Below are 21,981 nucleotides of genomic sequence, written 5' to 3'. Positions count from 1 at the left end.
TATATTGACTAGCACTGAGAAGACTCATATGTCAAGACAGTTTTGAATCAAGTTACTTGCTGAAAAACAAGTGATTTGGTTCTAAAGCTTTATAGTGCTTTTAAGATTTGTAATTTTGAAAGATGGGTCACTTCCTAATTTGTGTAAGGGGCACAGGGTTGGTATTGCATCAGGATATTAAATTTATTCCTTTTTCATTCTGAATTTGCCTGCTGGTAATTCAAAGCTACATATTAATAATCAGCAAGTAAAACAATAACTAGCTACTACTTAGAAAAGTTACAGCCTCAATATTGCTAAGCAAATGAAAGTTTATTGATATCCTGGAAACTGTGTAATATTCACTGTGTAATAAGTAGAATATCAAGTAATCCAACAGCTAAGTCTAATATTAGTTTACAGATTCACTGATTAAGGCTAGGAAATGGAGAATAGTGTTGCCATGGTGAAGTCTATACAATTAAGCACAAGAAGAACAAGCTAGTGAATAATTGATCATTTCTAATCTTAGACGTGTATCATTTACAGTGTGCTCTTTGATGTTCATGCATGCTTTTTACTTTAAGAAAACTCTGAGAAATACATTAGCATAGAGTGTGATAGGTTTTTGCATCAACTCTTAACCAGAGTACCAATGGATTATGTGTGTAAGAGCAGACAAATTAAATTATGTATCGTTACTGCAGTATTACGACTGGGAATTCAGGCATAAACCAAAATGTTAAAAAATGCAAGGTTTTTAACACAGTGTGTATTTGGCAAGGCTCTGCATATTATTTTATTTCTATCATATCTTTAACAAATATAATGAATGAGAATGTGTGTTTACTCAGACTAGCTCTAAACTTGCATCTGTGTGCCAAACTCCTGGTTTTAGCCTTCTATAAAATAGCTCTTATTTTAATTTTTAAAGCTTTAGTCCAGAGGTAATTTAATAAGGTGTCCTATGCCATCTTGAATTAAGGAACAGTACACACAAGTGTTCTGATAAAAGTTAAGAGATATGCTCTTCCAAAAAGAAGAAAAATCTGACTGTTGTTGCCATAGGTATTTCTGAGATAAAGTAATATAGAATGCTGTTTTCTGGGATAAACATTCTAGATCTGTTGGAGCAAAGAACTGTAGGCAACATGCCTTTATCAAACACATTTATTAAGCAAAACTGTTATGACTGCATGATCAAAGTCAGTGAACAAGCATGATGGTTCTAAATACAATCCAGCTGCGTTGCAGCAAACTTTCCTTGCAATAAATTCTGTTTTAGCAATCTCAGTAGCAAGAGCTATTTTTCATTGTTAATTAGTTCTATTAACATAAATAAATACATGCAGTTGGCCTGCATACAACAATATTGAGGTGGGAGGGTGTTGTTTTCTGATTGCATGTTGAATGAAGAGTTCCTTCTTTTTTCAGAAAAAAATTAACTGGTGTGAAATAATCTCTATAAACATACTGTATTTATGCTCCATTTCAAACATGGCTTTTTTACCACTATTTTTTTGTATTGAGTTTGTAAATCCTCATACAATAAATGCCCCATCAAAGCAAACATCTATTCATGTTTCTTAGGGTGTATTATAAGCAGGTTCAGACCCTATATTTAGAACTTAAAAAAGGAGTTTATATAGTGTGTCTCAATCTTCCTCTCAAGATTAATTGCTTCTGAACTGGAATGTCATCAGAAGGATGTAAAACCAATTCAATAGTTACTGTGGAATACTGATGGCAAATGTGAAAGGATAGAATTGAGAGGTGCCTTAAAGAAGGATGGCAAATACCAGCATCAGATTCAGTTTTGGTTATTTTACCACCTAGAGCAAATAGTAAGTGGCATATAGCATGTAAAAAATAATAATAATAAATATATATATATATATATATATAAATATATAAACAAACAATGAGGCACTTGATGTCCTTCAGTAACTTCTAAAGCTGCACTTCTTTCCGCTAAAAAATATACAAACTATCCCTGACAGAAATTAATGAGGACATGCAAGTTGGAGGGGAAGAGAGATGGATTGTCTTTCTAAACACTGTAGGAACAGAGGATCATAGAAGTGCTGGGTAGGTATAAAAGTGACTAGAGTTTTTGTCAGTTGGTTTGTAGCATGCCTGAGTAACCCTGTTGCCCACAAATGAACTTGAGATTGAGTTTTCAGACCTGATTTTTCTTGTCTGTCTGAGAACTGAATTAAATGTAAAACTTCCATTGATGTTTTTGAAGTTAGATCTTGGTCTGTATATAAGAAGCTGTATTAAAACCTGTATGCTTTTAGCAGTTTTACTATATACACAGTGGTTTAAAAATGGATAGAGACTTAATATAGGAAGTCCAAGAAGGAAGGCTCGTGTTACAAAGACCCGCATATATGTAACAGTAATACTTTGTGTAATGGTCTCCCCTTGAAAAAAGATCTTGATCTGATTGGTTGAGTGGAAGCATTACATTAGATGATCAGAAAACAGCCTTATTAAGCGCAAAAAAGCGTTTGGATTAATCCTGGTACTTTGAAGGTCTCAAATGTAACAGTTTCCCTAGGGCATGTGAACTTGAAAAAGGTACCTTTGAGAAAACTTTTGTAGTTTCTTTTTGAGAGGGACTGGCTCTAGGTGAGCAATTAAAGTAGAGGTGAAAACTTGTTCCTTCTCTGAGTAAAAACGGCACAGCTCAAAAGTTTATAACTGTAATTAACCTCAAAAAAATGAAAAGCACTAATCTCTTAGCATGGTTCTGTTTAACGGGAGACTCCTACAAATAAGTAAATGCCGTCTGTTGTTTAGTCCTTGCCTTCCTGTGCATCCCTTTAAATGAAAGTTAGAGGGCCGTGAAGCTCTGCTCTGGACATTAGACTTCACAGTTCTTGCAGCACCACGCAGAACTGGGGCTCGCAGCTCAGGCAGCAACGGTGTCACTTCTCAGACTGGTACTACAGTACCAGTTCTACTAAGTGGTGCCCCAGCACAACCTGCAAATAAAATTATCCTGGATGAACATGGAGTACCTTACCTACTTCTAGTTTCCTCTGTGAAATAGGAGTCATTTCACACACCCCCAACAAGTTAGGCCCAGCAATTCTTCTTTAACTCTGGCGCAGTGTAATTTTGAGGGCCTGCTGAGAGGGAATGCAGCTGAGGCTGAGGAAGGTGGTGGTGTCTGCAGGTCAAAAAGTTTGGAGAGAAAGTTGACGTGGGCTGTGTTTTGAGATCTACTGGTCAGTTAAAATCATGTTATAAAATTATACGCACTGAAGGAAAGATGCATTATCGCATAAATACTATAGAGGCAGTTATTTTCCTTATTTTGCTTTTCAGAAATTTTAAAGTAACATCCTGGGGGAAAAAAATGTATTATTGAAGCCTACTTGCGCAGACTTCCAGCAAAGACAAAGGGTATTTATTTTCTTTTTATTAGTGATGGGTTAACCCTGTTTTTCAGCTACCAGAAATCAACCTAAAGAAGCTAATCTACCTAAAAGCTAAATCTACCTAAAAGAAGCCACCTGCTTCTTTTCTGCTATATTTCTGTGGGTTTTAGATATTTTTTCCCCCCCTTGTGTCTTATTTTCTGTATAGGTTACTGAGTACCAATAAATTGTTCCTTATATGTTACTATATATATTTTATATGCAGGAAAACATTAACATTCAAGTTATGTTAAAAAAAAAATGTATATCAACAAATGCACAAGTGGTTTCTCATAGAAAAGCAAATTTTGCTGAGTGTTGCAAAACAATATTCCCAAGTTTCTCTCTCAAACCTCAAAGCTCTGTATTACTTAGGTGACTATCAGTAAGTTTTTCCCTCTTCTGTTTATATAGTGCTAGATGGTTGTGAGAGACTTCAGTGTCAGAGGCTATCAGATCTGGATCTTCCTCCAACCACAGTGAAGAAAAAGAATGTGTTGAGAATCTTGTTCCATATTAATATTTTTGAGAATAGGATGTTTGGTGGAGATAAATGTTCATTTTGTTTTGTTAGTGTAAGTTTTGTATAGTGTTCTCGGCCGTAATTCTGAAGCAGTTTACTGGCAGTATGATTAACAGTGGTTTATTGTACTACTGAAGAAAGCAATACTGATTGTGAGTACAAAGGCGCCCTTATGGATGCTTTTTGAATTGTTTAGTCAAATGAAGTCATCTTTTAAAGAATTTTGTAACTGAAGATCTCTCTTTTTTTTTTAATTTACCCTTTTGTTCTGGCAGTCTTCATGATTCTTATTCAGACTTCATTTTTGAGGCTCAATTATGTCATACGCATGACAGCTAGAAAGTGTCATCATTAAAGATATTCAGGTATTATTTAGAAATGTAGGAACTGATTAATCTGTGTCAAATAATAAAGAACTACTTAGGGTGGCAAAAGAAAAAAGCAATGCTCTAATATGGAATTAGTCTGACTGCTGTCCTGAATTAAACTAAAGACAGCTACTTTTATAACATCAAGAGAAGGTACTGACTGCAGTGTGTGCATGTGTTTTGTTTTTCTTCAAACTGCGTAGCTGGAGAAAAAATACTTTACACAGATGATTATAGAAAAAGGCTGTCTGGAAAAGAGATTTCTGTTCTAAGATTGATACCTGTCCTTCAATTTGTTTTTCCCACTATGTCTGCAAGAAAAGCTGAAAAAATTCAGATCTAGGTTGTGKTGTTCAGGATGCTTTGCACAAATTGTGCAAGAGTAAGTCAATTTACTGACTGTTTGCATATTTGATTAATGAAAAACAGTGATCAGGGAGATCAGAAAAAGGAACAAATATTTTAAAGAAACGTCAGTTTAGAGACTGAATTTAGTTAAAACTAGCCAAAAAATGTTTTACTTCCTACCCAAAAGCTACTGCAGCTAGCCATATCACAGAAGGCTATTGAAATATATGTCAGATTTTTTCCCCCCATTAAAAGTTCAGATTTTTTTTCTTTATAAGAGGATTATTTTTTCAAATTTCTGTTCAAATCACAGAATAGTTGAGGCTGGAAGGGACCTCTGGAGATCATATGGTCCAACACCCTTCTCAAGCAGGGTCAGCTACAGCAGGTTGCCCAGGACCATACCCAGTCAGATACTGAATATCGCCAAGGATGGAGACTTCACTACCTCTCTGGACAACCTGTTACAGTGTTCAAGCACCCTCACTTATGTGCGGACAGAATTTCCTGTGTTTCAGTTTGTGCCTGTTGCCTCTCATCCTGTCACTGGGCACCACTGAGAAGAGTCTGGCCCCGTCTTCTTTACACTCTCCCTTCAGATACTTATACACGCTGATAAGATTCCCCTGAGCCTTTTCTTCTCCAGGCTGAACAGTCCCAGCTCTTGCAGCCTCTCATCATATGAGAGATGCTCCAGTCTCTTAATCATCTTTGTGGCACTTCGCTGGACTTGCTGCAGTATGTCTCTCTTATATTGGGGAGCCCAGTACTGAACCCAGCACTCCAGGTGTGGCCTCACCAAGGCTGAGTAGAGGAGAAGGATCACCTCCCTTGACCTGCTGGCAACACTCTTCCTGATGCAGCCGAGGATGCTYTTGGCCTCCTTTGCCCCCAGGGCACATTGCTGGCTCATGTTCAACTTGTTGTCCACCAGGACTCCCAGGTTCTTCTCTGCAAATCTGCTTTCCAGCTTGTTGGCCCCCAGCACGTACTGGTGCWTGGACCAGTTCCTGGATCATGGACCTTTACTTTTGCCTTACTCACCGAAGCAAAACTCTATGCATGGAGTTAGACCTGCTTACAGTTGGGTAGCAAGCCACAGAACTGTAAGAACACAACACTGTATGTCATTGCCAGAAACGTGCTGAGCTTTCCTGTTGATTGACAGTAATGTCGGGTTCTTCATGCCCTCGCTTACCTTCCTTTTTACTCATGTATAGAAACCGTCTTGTCTTTTAACCACTGAAGTGCTCCTCCATTATTCCTTTGACTCACAAAGCAATGAGGCCGTGGCTACATGGTGGCTTTCACCAGGAATAAGTCTGTGCTGGTGCTGAAAATGAAATCTCTTCTCTCTGCACTCTTAAAAAATAGCCACATGAGAGATTAAAAATAGAATAGCTATTGCTATTGTGGTGATATTGATATTGTGGTGTACTGATACTCACTTTTGAAGTTTTCATCAATGTGGAAGTCTCTGGAGAGCCAGTAGGGAGGTGTCAGTGACTGCTGTGGGAGGCAATAATGCAGGTAGTGCTACAGTGAAGGCGAATCAGGTGAAGCCCTGCCTTCACTTAACTTTTTAGTAGTTTGAGCTTTTTGCTTTGTGTCACTGTTATCTTACTTCCTACTAGCAGCTTTAAGTAAACACTTTTAGGACTGCACCTTGTTATTAGCAGACTGCTAATTTCCTGTGGACATACAGTCAGTTGGTAAGATAAAATAAAAACTGAATTTTTGGTCACAAGGTAGACAAAAGAAGTTGACCTYACGTATGTTTGGTAAGAAAGAGTGAAGTTTATCTCTAGTGACTGTATACAAAACCAGCACAGAATAGTGCCCTCAAAGTACTGGTACGTTTATCAATCTATTTCAGAATATGAAATACGCATCCTGGAGGGTCAGACTCCGCATTTAGTAAACACACCTCATTGACACAGAGCAGAGAGGAGTTCCTGACTGCACAAAGGAACATAATTATTCCCCCCCCCCAAAAAAAAAAAAAGCTCCTGTATAAAACAGAGCAGTATGTCAGTATGTTAGGATAAGAGTTGAAGTATCAAATGCTAATATTAGTTGTCCTAGAGAGCATGAGGGCCAAGTATGATAATAGAAGTTACACCTACAGTGTGAGGTGTATCATTACACAGAAATGCTCAAACTACCTTTTTGAGCTGCTTGCACCAATTCAGAGCTGTGGACTGCTCAGGACTGGTCACAACTGATAGAGCTCTGTTCCTTCCAGCTTCCAAACTAAAAGCTTTATGTTATGTTGCATATTAATAACTAGTTAGAAACCAGCTCTATTCTTGATACAGCAATGCATTCTGTGGTTTGAACGTATCCCTACTGCCTATGACATACTTTCTCCCCTCTGTGTTAAATACTTTCAGAAACAAAAAATGCAAGTTTTCTATTAATATGAACGGATATCTCGCCTAGCTAAATTTAAGCTCACTGTGATACTTAATCAGCTTCTGGACAAGTGTGGGTAGGGAAAGACTTTAAAAATCAGGAAAAAAATTATTCATGAAAATGATTACATTTAATGATTTTTTTTTAAGTGATACATGGCTAAATTGCTTTTTTCATTCACTGATGTTAAAATACTCCTTTCCTTGATTCTTTCACAGAATATTTATCTCTAAATCTCCAAAATCTATTTTATCTTGTAATTCTGTCTACTTTTAACCAGCACAAACTTAGTAAATTTAATTTGGTTCTAGTCTTCCTTTAAAAAAAAAAATAGTGAACTGTGATTCTAATGTTCACCTTCACCTTTTTTTCCCCCCAATTTACCATCTCAACACAAAGATATTGATATTGAAACTTTCTCTGTAAATATTTAAAATATCAAAATTTCATGTTAAAGAAATTACTGATGAAGTAGCTGGATGAGCTGAAATCATTTTGGTATTCAATGGAAAGAGAAGATTAGTGCCAGAGTAGCAAAGTATTTACATGATCCTCAGCAGGCATTAACTCATTCTCTGCATGAATTATTTCTCCTAATAATCTTTTTCATATCAGGATCTCAGAATTAATTACAACTTTGTGTGGGAAATATTTTAGTTGCCTTTGATCCATTCTTCTGTTGCTTTTTTTTCTTTGTCAAGTAAGTTGCATTTCTCATGAAGGGAGGCTGAAAGAAGTATTTTGCCTTGTACTCCCCAGTTCCTGCCTCTTTCTTTTCTTCTTTTTTTTTTTTCCCCCTTCTCCCTTTTAGTTGCCAAATGTGACTGCTGTGGTTGCTGTTTTGAACCCCACCCTTGGGGTTGCTAGGCAGATGAACTTCATTGCGTAAGTAACCTGTTACTGAATAGGCCATGGCAGCACACACCAGCCATCTAATGAACAGCCAAAGTTGGAAGGAAATAACTTCTAACACTTACTGTTTGGAACTAGACCTTTCAAATATGGAAAAAAAATGTTAAAAAAATAGAGAAAAAGCAATCTTTGCCAGCAGAAGTTGGTGTAAAGAAGTTAACATAAAGGACATGAATGCTTGAAAATACTGACAAAATAAATACTACTGAAAGTTATCCTTATTCCCAAATACTTGTTTTTGAGCTCTTCTGAAGCTGAACTACGTCTTAATATTCCATATAGGTGTAGCTGGGATGATAGCACCCCGAACTGCAAGTGTTTAATGGCCTGTATGCAATTTCAAGGTTTATGGAGTGGATTCAGGCTGGCTCCACCTCTGGCTTCCAGAGTGCTTAGTGCCTTCCGATGAACTGCACAGATTTCATGGGGTCTGTTCAGTTTTGTTCCATACGATAAATATTTGGCTCTAACTACTCAAATCTTGACATCCAGAATCAAACTGATTTCTCCATCCCTGTTTAGTGGTAAAATATAAATTACCAAGGTAGAAGTACATGTGTAAATATTTGAAATAGGGTAGTAATGCTTTTAACAAATAGTACTACAAATTTGGTTGATAAAAGTTTTAGGAGGGGATGCTAGTATTTAATACCCTTGGCTTGGAGCTTTGTAGAACTTAAAAAAAAAAAAATTCTCTTTCATGTGTCCTTTTCTGCATGTGGTTCTCACAGTCATCCTACGTTACTGCAGTTTTGCTGCACTGGAGATATGAATAAAATTATTATTTGGTGAGAAAGAGGAATTAGGGGGGGTTCTGTTAGCTTAAAAATCAGTCAGCTTCTGGAGATTGTTATCTGGCCATTAGTTTTTATCATCACTTTTAAAGTTGGTAAATACAGAAATATTGGGAAATAAGTAAATCATGTGAAGCTGCATGTGGGAAAGAACAGATGCAGAGACTAGAGCCAGAAGGGTGGTGAGATAAGGGGTATAAATTTCAGGTGGGTAGAGAGGATGCTGTAAAACAAAACTAAGCAGATACGAAATCATAGAGAACTTTCAAAATGCGAAGGTGAAGACAATGTTAGGAACAGGTTTATGCTAGGTGATGGCTTTTCTAAGACTAAATTTTTCCCTGTTGCTAAATCTAAAGTCAGCTAAGAAAAGCTCTTCTGTTGATATGTTGAATTATGGTTGGTGGTAGCTTTAGGATTTAGGCATAGATAAAGTAGGCTCAAGCAGCAGGTGGGCAGAAGCAGCCAGCCAGCTTCATAAGACCTGTCTTGGTCCTGCCTCTACTTTGCTTATGGCTTTTCTTGAGTTCAGGGACTAAAAAATTGTCCAGGCAGCCCAGCACGGGCTGGTTTCTGCCATTTCCACCTGGAGAGGGGTCAGACTCTGTAGAGCAGCAGCTGTAACTGCTGGGGTGGCTCTTCTCAAGCAGCCCTTTCTGCCTCTGCCCACCCCATCCCATGGGAGCCAGCCTGGTTCTCCATACCAGCCCTGCCACGTCCCCTCCTGCTTCCTCTGCGCTCCCCATGGCAGCTTCGCATCTGCTGCTGCTGCAGAGCTCTGAGCCGGTGGCGCGCAGCAGCTGCAGGGCTCTTGGCTAAGGGCAGCTGCTTCGGGAAATCGCRCCATCTGGCCACTCACCAGAATGCTCTGTCTGGGGGTTACATTTAGATCACCTTGTATCTGGCGTCTGGACTTCATTTATCTGTATGCTTGATGAGATGGGGGGCTGAGTACTTTCTTTTGTGAGTGATCTTCTACATAAGAGATGAATTATAAATTCTGAGTTCCGCCAATGCAAATGCCAACATCTTTTGTTGGGGCAAGCTGCATGGAGATGGCATTCAGTAGCAGTATGTTTTAGAAATACCAGACAAATAGGAAGGGCTGGTAAAGAATATTTTGCCCTCTTAATTAGAAGACTCAGTTCTGACCACCTGCAAAGATGGGCTAATGCGTGAAATATCCGGTGATACTAAGTATTACAGTAGTAAGCTAGTTTTTTCAGTRTATTTTAAGTTTTTGTCAATTGCATGTTTTTTTTTCCTTTTTATGCATGTTTTTGTATAAAAGTTGCTTTATAATAGCTAAAGAACAAAACAAATGACACTTAACAGATACAATAAAGTAACATGCTGCATGAAGGCCAAGAGAGGGTGCTAAAGTGATGCAGCTGGTACCTTCACTAGTTTTTCTTTTTTTCTTAAGAACAATGTGTATTGACAGACCTACTTATTTGGGGATGTTTTACTGAACTGTTGTAAACTAATTTTTTCTTTTGTGAGTTTAATGCCATGATTTTCAGTAAACTTCTAAACATTATTTTATATTACAAAGACTATTTCAGAAATGCCCATTAAGCACTAATATTTACAAGTACCACCTAGAACATTTATTAATTTTGTTTACCTCTAAAAAGTTACAGGTGAAAATCCTGATTATTTGGAAGAAAAAGTTGGGCACAGTGAAAGTACCAATGATTTCTCTGATTTATAGATGTTGTACTGCACATATTTTGAGACTGATACATAGCAAAGCAGTGATCCATGTGAATCGTGAAACTTGTGGTTTGGTGTGAATAAAACCTACATGGAAATAACATACTTACAAAGAAATACCTCAAGAAGAATGAATAAAAAGTTATATAGCATATGACATAATGGTGTACTGTCTTTAGGCTTAAACTAGTTGCATCCATACTGTCCTCTAGTTCTGTTTGCTTATTTTCCTGTTTATCCTTGCTCAGGGTCTTGTTTTTTGCACTGGTTATAGAGGACAATGTTCCTTTTATGTACTGGATTGAAAAGGTGATGTGCCTGCATATGGTTGTAACATTTGGCTGGAGATTGCTTGATTCAGCTTGCCCCGGTCTTTGAAGTAGAGTATGTCCATGAAAGTCAGTATTTACTGTATTGCCTGAGAGTCTGATGTGAAAAGCACTCCCTCCCTTTCCTCTTGACCTTCCTCTTTCTCTGCAAAGCAGACTACTACTACAGGCTGCCTGAGATCCCAATGTGCAATTAGCACACAGATATGCAAAACCAGGTGATTTCTTTTAAGATACAGTCTCTTATTATTACACAGGTGTGGTGTATGACAGACTAATTCCACTGTGTTGTATTAATGGTCACCCAAATTATTCCATTTTATTGGAATTTTTTTTGATTATTTTAAAACTTGGTAAACCATTTTTGTCCAAAAATCTTATACTTCTCTGACAGCGTCTCGCCAGTTTGAATGGACTCTTCAGCAGAGAGATGAGGAACTAGAACTGAAGTGTTCCTATAAACTAGTCTGTGTGTCAGTTTTCATTTTCCAAAACTGGGGAGTGTCTAAACCATGAGAGAACTAAAGCAAGCCTCACTTTTAAAATGCAGCTTGAATGTAACAAGTGTACATGAATATGCAGAGTCTGAAGGAGCAGATCTGAGCCATGAACTGCTACATCTATCTCAGAGACTTTTAGCTCAAATGCTACAGTTTGGTTGTTCTCTTAATGTTCAGAAAACTTAAATTCTTAAGCATAAACATGGAAGAAGAGAATTATCCAGATATTTAGTAATGCTTCTTAAAGTGTGGGGAGAGTTACAGTTGTGTGTTTGTGGGAGACAGCTGCAAAGGACTTTCCAGAAGGACAAGAACACCAAAAAGATAAAAATGTATAGGTCTTTGGTAAAGCAGTATGTGGTAAATACATGGTAAAATAGTAAGGGGGAGGTTGTGTTGTTAAGGGAAGGGTTGGGAGAGGAGAGAGGGTTGTAAAACCCCAGCTTATGAGACAGCAGAAAATACCATTCACTAGAATACTAGAATCAGTAGGTCTTTTAATTAAGTGCCCAGTCAAACATTTTACTGGGCTACACCTATTGGCATCAAGTAATGTTTTTGGAATTACTCTCCTGTTTGCTGTCATGGATCTAGAGTATTCAGTTTGAGATAGTTTGTTCAAGAGGCTATTCTGTCAGCACTACAGCTGTCCAGATAGGTTGTGAAATTTCTGTCCTTGGAGGCATCCAAAACTTTGGACAAGGCTTTGAGCAACCTTAGCTAATATTCAGGTTAGCCCAGCTTTGAGCAGGAGGTTGGATCAGAAAACCTTCTGAGGTCCCTTCCAAACTAAATTATTCTGTAAGTTGATGAAAGGACTGGTCTAAGCAGTTTGCTGGCTCACCAGTTAAGAAAACAAATATGCTGTGTGGGTTCAGATGTATTTTCCTTAAGTATAGGATACTTTCTTTTCATCCTGCGAAGCTTTTGGCTTCTAGGTATTTGGCTTCCTGGAGCAAAAAAGATCTCTTATGCATGTCACACATCTATTTAGTGTCTTCATTCCCTGAACTTAGAGAACATTCAAATTGTCTTCACAGTAACAGAATTCAAGTTGGATTTGATAATATTTGATAAATAGCTCTTGTTTATTTTGAGACTGAATTAAAACCTAGAAGGACACACTGATAATAGTATGTCATAATACAATGGATGTGTTGCTCAGTTAGTAAGAGCACTGGAGACAACCTTGTGCTCCTCTGGTACTGTGACTGTGGAATCCAAGGTATGAGCCAGATGTGCAATGTGAGTAGACCTGTGGTCCAAAGGCAATCCCTGCGTAGGGATCTTTGGGGGATGAGAAAGATTTTAGTGAGTACAGTGAAGAAAAACTTACAATGTTAGCTTTGTGCTGCTTCCATATGGCCTAAGAGCAAATGTACACAACCTGTATCAAAGAATGGTGATGGGTGAGTAACTTTTGTTTCTGAGGCTGAAGCTGATATTAGACTGAATTAAAAACTTGGCTGCCAGATGCCTGTTGTTTGCACCAAATAGAAATGTGATCTGTTTCCTGTTCTAATAGGAACCATGGAGATAGACCTGAATAGTAAAAGTAGATTCCTGCCCTCAACGCTTATTTTCCAAGGGCACTGCTCTGTTTACTTCTGTTTGAGGAATTACAGCACAGCTCCAGTTTTGCTGTTGTTTTTGGTTTTGACCAGAAATCTACAAGGAAAAAAAAGTCTTATTCATGTTGTCGGTGTGAAGACAGGTTGCAATTAAAAAAAATTACAATATTTATATATAAAATTTTTCTACTTGTTTTATGTCTGTATACAAGAACATGAATTCCTTGTTAGAAAGTATGTTAGAAAGATGATTCTTTTAACAGCAAAAATTATGAAATGTTTGATAGATACAATTTTTAAGGTCATGTTTCAAGACTTGGATTCTGTTTAATCTAAACTGTGAGTAGTGATGTATCGTGCTGTTGTCCAGGTGACTGAAGTTTAAGACAACTGTTATTTTCCGTAGGTAGTTGTGACGGCTCACAATGCAAAACACTGGTCTCCAGGAAGCAAGCAAGATAGCATCCATACTGCTTACAGTTAACCCATCTCTGCCTGAACTAGAAAACTGTGAAAATTACATTGCAAAATTAAAGCATTAGCAGAGATCACTATTGGAAACTGTTGCTTCAGGGAAAGGTAAGGCTTTGTTTTAAATATCTAGTTTTTCTGGATTTATAAGAGATTTTTCCGTTAGCAAGATTCATAGGGAATTTTATTTTTTAATGAATGTGTTTACTGAATAAATGTGGCAACTGTTAACCATTTTTCAGTAAGTATTTAAAAACCATTTTGCATAGATGAAAATATAAAACATATTACGTTAATTGGATTTCAAAGCTTATGTGTAGTTCTTACTAAAAGTATTGTGTGCATGAATTTAAACACTTGACAATGACTGCTTTTGGTGATTATTTGTGTGACCTCACTTTAAGTATGAGTTACAAAGCTGTGTTAAGACTGTCACATGCAACATGAGATTGTGTACACATTTTTAGTACAAGTATTTATGGACTTTTTATCATAATGTTCATGACAGTTGGCAAACCATTACCATGAGCTGAAGAAATGTGTGTTTTTTAACTAATTTGATACGGTGCAACTTTTCAGTTACTGCCTTCCTGGGACTGAAATGCCTTACAGAATACAGTTGGCTATATTTGGTTTTGTAAATGTTGGTACATGAAAACAGATGAATAAGCATTTTGTATGCCTACTTACTAAGTATCTGAAATGGCTGCAATTGCTAGCGTGTATTTATATCTCAAGGATACGGGGGGAAAAATAGAAAGGAACATGAGTAATTCATCACTGCCCTTCCCTTGAACAACAGAAAATTTTTTTTTCCCCTATTAGAAAGAGGTTGGATAGGTTTTAACCTATCATTACTAAGCTCTAGCTAGTCTGTCATTTAAAAAAAAAAAAAATTTTTTTTGAGTCAGTTAATTTTGCCCTGTAATTAGCTATCAGTCACAGTCAATTATATAGTTAGCAGTGTTTCTCTTAGAGCACTTGCTTCCATAGTGCTCCAAATTCTATTCCACTGAAGAGTGAAATATTTTATCTTGCTTTTAAAAAGCAGTACTATAAAGCTTGTTGACAAGGCCCCAGACTGTGCAGACTGAGTAGTTATTTTCTTTGTTGATTGTTTAAATACAAAGTTTCTATTTTGGCCTTTTTTTAGACTTTTAGGTGATTGTTTCGGTATATAGGGACAATTACTGTTCCCAATGCTTAATTTATTCCGATATAGTCATTATTTTTATCCAAGACAGTGCAGATCAAAACAAGTAGATGGAAATATTTGTGCTGTGTACAGGTGTGATATGTATTCTAAAACTGTATGACCATTATGGAGATGGTGATTTTTGTTGTTTAAAGATAAGCTGTTCCGTGCAACAGGCCTGTGTGCATGCAGGCTGATAGGGGGACGTCTCCGTATGGCTGAGTCTGCAAGTTCAGTTTGACTTGTGGTGGGGCTCTAGGACACATCTCTACAGTAGCATGTACAATTTTAACCTGCTATAGCATCGTAACATCCTGAAATTCATGTGTCAGTTGCTGAATGAGGCATGAGGGAGACATCTAACCCATATGAAGTAATACAGTCACAGGAGTGGACCAATGCTATAGTGACAAAATTGAGCATGTATTGCTGTGCCATGTGAACTGGCAGGGAACGCATGATGACTCTGGTCTGGAGACACTACCCATATGTAGTTACGGGCTCTCAGCTGGGAAATGAGAGCACCATTTCCTAGGCTACCTCTTGACTGTAATTCTAGTACCTCCTATGTCCCTATCAGGCAAACTCAAAAAAGATTAGACTTGACTATTTCTGGAGTAGCTTACCTGTTTGACTATGCTCTGAAACAACTGTGATTGTACTACATGCTTTGTGATTATACTTCACAAAGAAGCAGTTTAAGAAGATACAACCTCTCGGCAGTCAAACTACTGGCCTCTGAATGAGTGTTATCCATCACAGCAGGCTTACCAACCAATGAATACAAATTTGGCATGATAGCAGGTGTCCTGTAAAATGTCCTTGGATTTATGGTTGGAATTACATGCCTACGCAAGCATATTGATGATTCTTTATTTTTAAAAGGGAGATGAGGCTAAGTGACATGATATGCTCTTGTGAGGTTTGTCACAGTCTTTAAAAAAAAAAAAAAGAAAGAAAGAAATCCTAGAGCATGAAGTTCCCCAGTTATTTAGTTCCATGTAACTAGAACAGGTTTTTATTATTATTACCCTGGAGATGTATCAGAAAAATTAGGAGCACTGAAGCTTGAAGAATGTGATTCTGTTAGCTTACCATAGGCTGAATAGCCTGTCGTTGTCTGAGGTCTTGGAGAACGACATATTGCTGGCATCAGCAAGAGACTGCTAAAGGTAATAGATCTGTTGCTCCTCATAAACATAATCGCTTTGTTTTTTCCTCATTTATTTTTATACTGAATTCTAAAATTCTTCTCTGTGATTTATATGATCTGATGATATTTTTAGGAGTATATTTGGCCAGCTCTAAACTGAATTCAACCAGTTCTGTGCCTTTGGTTTTCAAAAATAAAGAATGAAAACTTTCACCTAAGACACACCAAGCCATGTGACAAGCTATGTGGCAGTAATCTAAGAAGGCAATTAAACATATGGTTAATTATTTGCTTTATTTGCTAGGTTAGAGTTTTAAAATCTCGCAAGGTGGAGGATTTAAACTCAGCCATTTTATTTTCTTTTAGTGATTTGACTTAATTTTTAAAACTCTATTTCCTCACTCAGTTGATTGTGAATTCTGTGTTACGTATGAGGCGCCTAATTTTAACTTAAGTTCTGTTAGCAAGCATTGGTTTATTGAGTGTCAAACACAATTGCAGATCCTAGCAGCTATAGGTTTAGGAAGTTGTTCTCAGTCTTTGCTGTCCTTTTTTGGAGAGACTTTTAGTGTGTTACAACCTGGCTACTTGGAGGAGTCCCGTTCTGTAATTGCCTAAACTGCATACATATATACGTGCACTTGAAAGAAAGAATAGGTTCACTAGAAAGAACGGGTTATAGTATTTCAATGTGCAGATCAAAAACTGGTGGATGAGGTATTTAAACAGGATTGGAATGATATTACAGAATCACAGAATAGCTGAGGTTGGAAGGAACCTCTGGATATGGTTTAATTCAACCCACCTGCTCAAAGCAGAGTCTAAAACTGCAGATTGCTCAAGACCTTATCCAGTCAAGTTTGGAATAACTCCAAGAATGAAGATTCCACAACCTCTCTGGACAACCTGTGCCAGTGTACAATCACCCTTAAAATAAAGAAATGTTTTCTTGTGTTCAAATGGAATTCCTGCATTTCAACTTGTGCCCATTGCCTTCTGTCCTTTCACTGGGCACCACTGAGAAGAGTCTGGCCTCATCCTCTTCACACCTTCCCATCAGATATTTACACACATTGATAAGATCCCCCCTGATCAGTCCCAGCCTGAACAGTCCCAGCTCTTGCAGCCTCTCCTTATAACGCGAGATGCTCCAGTCTCCTACTCATCTTTGTGGCCCTTCACTGGACTTGCTCCACTATGCCCAGGTCTCTCTTGTACTGGGGAGTCCAGCACTGGACCCAGCACTCCAGATGTGACCTCACCAGGGCCGAGTAGAGGGGAAGGGTCATCTCCCTCAACCTGCTGGCAATGCTCTTCCTAATGCAGCCCAGGATGCTCTTGGCCGCCTTTGCCCCAAGAGCGCATTGCTGGCTCATGGTCAACCTGYTGTCCACCAAGACCCCCACATCCTTCTCTGCAGGGCTGCGCTCCAGCAGGTCAGCCTCCAGCCTGTACTGGTGTGTGGGGTTGTTCCTCCCCAGGTGTGGGACTTGGTGCTTCCCTTTGCTGAACCTCATGAAGTTCCTGTCTGCTCATTTCTCCAGCCTGTCGAGGTCCCTCTGAATGGCAGCACAACCATCTGGTGCATCAACCACGCCTTCCTGTTTTGTATCACCTCCAAAATTGCTGTGGTTGCGTTCTGTCCCGTTGTCCCCATCATTAATGAAGATGTTAAACTGTATTGGACCCATTATTGACCCCCGGGGGACACCACTAGTGACTGGCCTCCAGCTGGACTTTGTGCTGCTGATCACACTATCTAAGCCTGGCACTTCAGACAGTGTTCAATCCACCTCGCTGACCACTTATCTAGCCTGCACTTCATTAGCTTGTCTATGAGCGTGTTACAGGAGACGGTGGCAAAAGCCTTAAAGTCATGGTAAAGATCATCCCCCACTTACCCCTCACCCACCAAGCCATTCCTTACTTGACCCTTGATCATTCTCTCCCTCCTTCATCATTCCTAGTTTAAAGCCCTCCTTGCCAAGTTGGCCAGCCTGTTGGCAAAGATACTTTTGCCCCACTTTGTCAGGTGGATCCCATTTCTACCAAGCAGCTGTTAGTCCTTGAAGAGCATCCCACAGTTGTGGAAATGGAAGCCTTGTTGCCGACATCAGCTGCACAACCAGTTGTTGACCTGCAAGATCCATTCAGTCCTCCTCAGGCCCTTTGCTGAAAAAAAGAAAGAAAAAAAAAAAAAAAGAATTTTTCTGCTATTTTTAGAGATTCCTGCTGTTTGGTAGTATGACCTTTTAAATTCAGTGTTTTTTATGTAACGCTTGGTACCTTTTGACCAGTCATTTTAACCTAGTGCAGAGATCTGAATGAAGAATGACACTTGGAATTTGGGAGAGGCAATATCATTGTTTCCCAATTAAATATATGTGTGTTCTAGCTTGAAATCTCTGTTSTGGGAAACAGATCAGCATCATTCATCAAGTCATGGTCAAGAGTATTGTTACTGACTTGAATAAAGTCAATAACCTTACAGGTGATATGCATCATTTAATATTGCCTAATTATTTTGTTAATAGTGTGGGGTTTTTTTCTTTTAATGTTGAGGTACTATAACAGTTTATGGAAGGAGGAGTTTGTCAATATTCAACCCAGAAGAGTTCTTTGGAATTTATATAACTGTAAAATGTATGAAACCTGAGTGTTTAAGTTAACTGTTCTTTGCTTTCACCTTTTCACTTTCTTAAAAAGAAGGAAAAGGTGAGAGATCTGCATCTGATATTAAAGAAAATATTTTGTATTGTATTATACATAGCATGTAAGATACCACAAAACAGACAACAGTTCTTATTGAAATAATTTACAGCAAATACTTTAAAAAAAAAAAAAATTTAGTCATAAAGTCAGATGAACAACAAAATCACAGAAAGTATGCCCTTATTTGCAAAGTAAATGTTTTGCTGAATAGATTTTTGATACAAGGAACAAGATGTGCAGGAAACAGGATGTGATACATATCCAGTACAACATTTTGAACACATTTTAAATTTACTGGCTATTCCCTTGCTTAAATTTAGATAAAGCTTAAATGGTTGCACTCAATGCTATTTTGCTTGTATTAAAACAGATAACATTTTCCCCATGTAGATGGCTGATTGGCATGCTTTTTTTAAGTGTAAACAATTTTTCTTGTACATGGTCCTCTATATAGTAGAATGAGGGAAAATGCTTTCATTCTCCGTTTCTTCCTTATAGAGAAATGAGCTAAAAAGTCCAGAGATAGTCCAGTGAATTCTTTCTCAGTGGTGATGTGCTATTTTAGGATATATGCTGACCTACTTTCTGTGTTTCCAGAAACAGAGCTAAAAAATTTCAGCTAAGGTTGCTGAAAGATTTGGATCAGTTTTTCAGTGGATTTCTGTATGTAAATTTACACACACACACACGTGTTGGCTAATATGGGTGTTGATGTACACTAGCTAATGAAGATGGCAAATTTTGGTATAATCTCAATCATAGCAGCAGAGAGCTTGACACCTGCGTTTTTGAAGGTTTGATAGGAAAATATTTCCATCCTAGTGGGGCAGTTATTCAGAGTGACGCAGTTCCCAACTTTGAATAAACTTGATGCTTAAGTAGGAAAATCCAGAATTACTTAAAAAAATCTTATTATAATCTTTCCAGTTTCTTCAGCATTGTCGTAGATACTGGAAGATAAAATCCATTTGAATCATTCCCTTAGACTGTATGCCTCTATTTATTAAGTAGTCTGACCATAAAAGAATGTCCACCCATGAGTTTGCTATTCCCAATTAAAATAATGATACATATAGCTTGGGATTTATATAAACAAATAATGAGAGGAAGACCTGCTCCTGCCCTCTGCTTAGGGCAGAAAAAATTCACAAGCTCTGGCAACATTGAGCTCACATCTGTGCTCTTGCCAGCATAGCAACTACGCTGGGAGAAGAGAATTTTTGTTGGCTTATCTTACTTCACTCATGATGACTGTACTGCAGAAAGTCTTGAAGTGGCATTCCTCTCATCTGACATTTATGACCATCTAAAGCTTAAGCAATTGTAAGTCTAAGTAAAAGCCTGTGGTGGAAAAAGAAAAAGAAATATGGAAAAAGAAATGCAATTCCAGAGAGCAATTCCCCCTATCCTATGTTAGGTTGAGATGAATTCTGCCTTCCTTCTCTCTTTTAACTATAGGTGGGGTTTAGACTTAGGCAACTTAACCTTTGAATGTCTACAGTTAGGTGAGAGAAATCCTCTCTCTTTTGTTTGTATATACAACACCTAGAGTAGGGAGTTCTGTTCATGCATCTGTATTAATGTAGTTCTACTGGGAGAGGCTGCACAATGTAAATGAAGCCTCAAAATATCATGCATGGCAGGTCTTCCTATGGTTAATAGGCAAGCCTGTTACTTTTCTAGAAAATGTTATGACCTACTTAACTTGTGGATATGGTATATGTATATTTTTTGAAGACATCTGATTAGTACTTCATTTTTTAAAAAATTTTCATTGTATAATATAAAGAATATATACAGTATTATAAAAAAAATATGGCTCACAAATCTTCAGTTATAATTGATAACTGAGGTGGGTGTTAGTTAAGTGTGAGTTATGTTAAGAATCCTGTGGATCCAAAACTTTTTAGTATTTTTTTGAAGCATTTAGATGATGCAAGATCTCCATTGATTGAGTTTTCAGTTGGTCCAAATGACCCTCACTTACACTTATCTTTTGTTCTTGTGCTGTATTCTGTTCTACACAAGCAGATGTATCTTACTCTTTATACTTGAGAAACACAATTTATTTGAGAATCTCATCTCTTCTGAAATGTGCTCTGAAATTCCTCCATCTCTCTGTGTGTTTCCATTCTGTGTAGAAAGCAAAGGAATCTCAGGTTATTTATTCAGGTAGAGTTACATTTATACTCTATGCTATAAGATCTGTTTTCCAACTGTACTGCTGTTTGAGTAAGGACTTAGAAGGAAAAACCCAAATAACTGTCTCTACCTAAGAAAGAAATGATGTGGTCAACASTGTGAAGCTCCATGCATAGGTCTGCTTCTCAATATCATACTTCTCACTTACATAGCTGAAGGTTGTTCTTAAATGCAGAAGTCTCTTTATTAGCTAAATTTATAATGCTAACATTTCAATAGTGCTTGACTACAAAAAATGTAAGGGTACTAATGCAAATTAACTGAAGCACCTATCTCATGGTTACATGTCTTGCTGAAAATAGTTTCTATAGTATTACCTCTTTTTCTTGGATGTTTTCATAATTGCAGAAGTGTTTAGGAATGTATTTTTCATCTTTGTCTGTCCTAGGGACTGGTAACAACTTGACTTCCCAGAAATAAACCAACTTACGGTATTGTATGCTATCACAGGTATTAGTTCTTTAAATACGTCTTGAAACTAATCTGAAATGCCAGAAAATTACAGCTTATTCGAGGTCTGTGAGTATACTACACCAGAGCTGCATATTCTGTATTTGAATATCTTTGAAACTAGATTATCTTCAGAATTATGACCCGCAGTCTTAAAAACCTTAAATGACCTACAATCTAGCTGAAAAACATATTCCTCCTCAGTATTTTTTCACTCTCCTTAATTTGGGGGGCTAGAAAATGTGGATGTGAATTTGTAAGAGACAGGAGGAAGATAATGTTCATGTAGCTTCCTGGACTGAGGAATTAATTACTGGAAGAATTCAGTCAGAGTCTTGCTGTGTTTTAGGGTGTTGCAGAATTTATCTACCTTGGCAAGCTTTTTTCTAAGCTCTTAATTGCACTTATGCAAAATAAAGTTTTGAAGCCTTGCATAGAAATAACTGTAAAAGACAGTAGGAGTGGACGGGTGTTTCCTTTTCTTGAAAGCTGATGTATGTGTTGATTGATGTTTACAGTCACTGCAAACAGGTGTTTTAAAACGTACTTATTGCAGCGAGTGTTGGACTTAAACTAGGTTATTGCAGGTTTTTTTCTCCTGTACACCTCCAGAGGCTTGACATGTTCATTTAACACGTGCTACACTCTTCTCAGTTGTTTTTGTACTTGTCACTAGTTAGATTACATAATCTTAGTTTAAAATTTCAGTTGCATGGTTGATGCTTGGGAAAGTAACCCTCCCCTTTGATTCTTTTGTTGCAAGTGATTTTTTTTTTCCTCTTATTTTCTCTGCATACAATAGTATATGTGATTTAAAAAAACAGAATGCTGTTTCTCTCATGAGCCTTGGGTCACTTCAGCTTTGTGCCAGTGAGACGCTTTCAGGAACACAATCCCAAAAGGGAGCATCTGTTA

At 37.7% G+C, this 21,981-nt stretch overlaps 1 protein-coding gene across 1 annotated transcript in view; it reads left to right on the top strand.

Moving 5' to 3' along the window:
- Window positions 1-13,427: 13,427 nt before the first annotated feature.
- FRY (FRY microtubule binding protein) overlaps window positions 13,428-21,981 on the top strand; it is a 230,379-nt gene continuing 221,825 nt past the window's right edge. Inside the window, exon 1 of the mRNA XM_026087808.1 lies at window positions 13,428-13,462. The gene's annotated coding sequence lies outside the window, so the exon portion shown is untranslated. The remainder of the gene's footprint in view (window positions 13,463-21,981) is intronic.

This window comes from Apteryx rowi, unplaced genomic scaffold, assembly GCF_003343035.1.
Source record: "Apteryx rowi isolate R43461 unplaced genomic scaffold, aptRow1 scaffold_735, whole genome shotgun sequence".
NCBI classification, from domain to species: Eukaryota; Metazoa; Chordata; class Aves; order Apterygiformes; family Apterygidae; genus Apteryx; species Apteryx rowi.
This window is presented reverse-complemented; position numbering and strand designations above follow the sequence as displayed.